This window comes from Ovis aries, chromosome 20 (genome assembly GCF_016772045.2).
Source record: "Ovis aries strain OAR_USU_Benz2616 breed Rambouillet chromosome 20, ARS-UI_Ramb_v3.0, whole genome shotgun sequence".
Taxonomy (NCBI): Eukaryota; Metazoa; Chordata; class Mammalia; order Artiodactyla; family Bovidae; genus Ovis; species Ovis aries.
In genome coordinates, this window is record NC_056073.1 from 41,491,472 (window position 1) to 41,495,094 (window position 3,623).

The 3,623-nt window shown below is 48.5% G+C and overlaps 1 pseudogene; it reads left to right on the forward strand.

The window, feature by feature from the left end:
* The first annotated feature begins 240 nt into the window (after positions 1–240).
* LOC114109588 (tumor suppressor candidate 2-like) lies at positions 241–721 on the forward strand (annotated as a pseudogene).
* Positions 722–3,623: the final 2,902 nt, after the last annotated feature.

Sequence of the window (3,623 nt, forward strand, 5' to 3'; positions counted from 1 at the left end):
CAGTCATACCAGACTCTTTGCGACCCCCTGGACTGTAGCCCCCCAGGCTCCTCTGTCCATGGGATTCTCCAGGCAAGAACACTGGAGTGGGTTTCCATGCCCTCATCCAGGGGATCTTCCCAACCAGGTCTTCTGCATTCCAGGTGAATTCTTTACCATCTGAGCCACCAGACAAACCTAATGTTCCTTAGAACTGCTCAGAGAGTGGTAAAAATACAAATTTTAGGATCCAGTCCCAGAATGTATGATTTAATAGAAATCGTAACAAGAAATTTCATTTTAAAAGCCCCCTCGAAGGAGCCTGTGGAAGGCGGCGGCGGCGGCATCTGTGAGGCGAAGTCCAGTCAGGGCATGGCGGCGCCGACGGCCCTGTCAGAGCCAAGTTACCGCGCGCGCGCCGGCCGCCCTGCCGTGGGCGCCGGCGGCTCCAAAGCTCGGCGCCTGCGGCCTTCACCTCGGCGGGGGGCGGCGGCCCAGAGGCGGTGGTCGCTGAGCAAGCTTTGGTGCGACAGCGAGGCCGAGTGGTGCCCCCACCTTCGCACTCACGCGCCGCGGCTCCATGTTTGATGACGAGGATGAAGAGCTGCCTCACGAAGTCTCTGAGGAGACAGACGTCACCAAGAACGGGCCAAGCTGAGGCGGGTGCATCAGAACCTGATTCCTCAGGGCACCGTGAAGCTGGATCCACCTGGATTTCCCTGTGATCCTCTATGAGGGGTGAGCCTGGGGCGGGGGTTCAGTTCAGTTCAGTTCAGTCGCTCGGGGGTGGCAGGCATAAACACCCTCTGCTGCCGCAAGACACTCCCAGGCTCAAGGTGTGGCCTCCTTTGAGGAACGGAGGCTGGGGCCACAGCCGTGAATAAGCTCAGCTGGCCCGGAACCTTCAGCTGTGAGCCGGGCAGTCCTACGGTGCTGGTTGGGGGTTGGCTTGTAGGTGGACTAGATATGACTGGTAGCTGGCAAGGCCTGATGGCAGAGTTACCAGTCCACCTTCCCTAACAAGGAGCATGGCCGGGCACCTGCCTGCTTCCTGTGCCCTTGCCTGGCCTGCATTCTTCCAAGCTTGCCTAGGGCCCAGCCCTGCTAGAGGCTAAAGCATTTTACAAGCCAGGTCTGCCTTTTTCCCGCCCCAGGGCAATCGGAGCTCTCCCAAAGTGGGAACGTCCTTTCCCTCCCTTCCTTTGCCCTTTCGGTGAAGCGTTTCAGCTGTTTGCTACCTTGATTTCTCCTGTGTTGGACAGAGGCTGGGGGCAGAACAAGCCTGATTCTTCCTGTCTACCTGCCCATTTGTTCCCAGGATGGACGATCTGCTGTCTGTTATTAGGAGTAGGGACTGGGGTGTGGGAGGTTTCTCCCCCTACCCACGGCTAGCCTGATCCTGCTCCACGGCAACTAGTTGCTGCCCCTCCACCCCAAGTTGAGAGCACATATGATGGGGAGCAGGAAGGGCTCCGGATGCCTGTGCCCCATCCCACCTACTGTATCTAATCCCCCTTGCCCTTACACATCCACCACCCTGAGGTAAGGCACAGCACCCTAGGGCTGCTGCCAGTAGCTCTGAGGAACCCACCACCCCTTTCCCTACAGTATACCCATCCCTTCAGGATCAGTCAAGAGAAGAGTACTGGAGCCCTTGGGATGGGGGCAGAAAGGAGAAAACAACCATAATAGGAATATTTAAAATGTGAAAGCTTCTAAATAGTCCAGTCCATGATGTTGTTGGGGTAGAGTCTGATTTCTACATAGAAATGATTTTTTTTAAAATTCCTTACTGTGCAAACTCTGTGCTTTAAGCATCTGAGAAATGGTTTGGGGAGGGTACTTCTCAATCTAGGAAGGCTGTTGTGTTATTTGTTCAATAAAATTATTTGTAGACCCTGAAAAAAAAAAAAAAAGTCCCCTGAACAATGTTGATAATGGGCCAGATTTAATAAGCCCTGACCTGTATCACAACAACATCACTTCTGTTCTTGTACCCTTATCTCTTGGCTCTTCAGCTCGTATCCATCCACAGGCCCATGAATTTCCACAAAGATGTCTGTCTTCTTGGCACAGTGTCTGGTCAGTCTCTTCCTATAGCCAGCCTATTTGTCTTGAATAGAGCATATGCTTCCATCAGCCTATTTCAGTTCTGTATCTCTTCTTTCCCAAGCCTGGTGAATGAAACAAGTTCATATTTATTGCCCTATCTTATAAGAATTTCTTTCAAATTCTCCCCAATTTATTTTGTTACTCATGCTCTGCTGACGGGCATAAGACTTCTCAGATTAGAACAATTTTTTTTTCTGCCCCCCCACTCCATTGCTTTCTAGTTAAAAAAAACATCACCAAACACTTTATTCATTCGTACATATTTGCTATATGTAATATCTTCTGATTTTCGCAGCAATCAGTTTTATGGATTTATCTGGACATTTTATTTGTCATCTATACTTTATGTTTAAGGCATTCTTCCCCACCCCCCTTTCAGTTCTCTTTCCTTTTAAAAAAAACATTTTATTGTGAAAAGGCTAAAAACACTTCAAAGTAGAGGGACTAATATAATGAAGTTTAAGGTACCTCTCTTGGCTTCAGCTGTATGCCAGTTGACTCCTTCAGAAAGCGGATGCTAAGATGGAGTTAGGAGAGCATACGTCTTACTGGGGAGTGACACCCACAGAAGGAAATAGGAGCAAGGGGAGCCTTCAGATGGTGATGCAAGTCGGGCAAAGTTCATCACAGTTCAACAAGGAGGCCCTGGATCGATTGTCTTTAGAGGAGTCTTATATTGGCAGAAATGGCTGGACCCTTAGATCACAGTCTTATTTGGTTATTGGCTAGAGCCATCTTGAGAAGACTGTGACCTCTAGTACCCTTGAAGGAATTAACCACTAAAAGATGTCAGCTAATCACACAGCTCTAAACTTGCTGCACTTTTCCATTCATAATTGCAATTGAGCAAGTTTGGCCCAAGAAGCACCCAAGTGGATCTCTTGGGTCCACCTGTGTTCCCTTCTGCGAGCCCAGTAGAGATGTCTGGAGCAAAAATTACCCATTAAAGGAGTCCTGCATTGGGTTTAAATGGCTAAACCCTTGGACCACAGTTTTCTTTAGTCACTGGCTGTGACTACCCTGAGAAGAATGTGGCCTTGACTCAAAAGCTGAAGTTGACCTGAAGGAGTTAACAAGAGAAGGCTGTCTCTAACCACTGTCTTTGCAGCTGGGCCAAGCAGTCTTTCTTAGAGGCAACCAGTATATCTCTGTGTCTAGTCTAAAAAGATCATCAACATTTTCCAAGTCTTGAATTATTAAAACATTCTTGATTGGATCAGTGAGCTTCCGGGCAAATTCTTTCTTTCCTGTCCTCATGAAATGCATTCTATTCTCAGCCAGGATCCTATCATGTTGCCATCTAAAACCATGGTCCAGCAGTCTAGATCCTGCCCACAGGACCACCTGCAGAGTCCATTGCTTGACTTCCGTCTCTCTTCCTAAATCCCAGGTGTTCTGAAGGATCAATGAAAATATCACCTGGGCTTCCAAATCCTTCAGTTTCTTGCTTCAAATTTTATAATCCTTAAAAATTTATTTCTGATCATTTCAAATGGCATTATTTGTACCCCTAAGATGGTGATTGCAGCCAT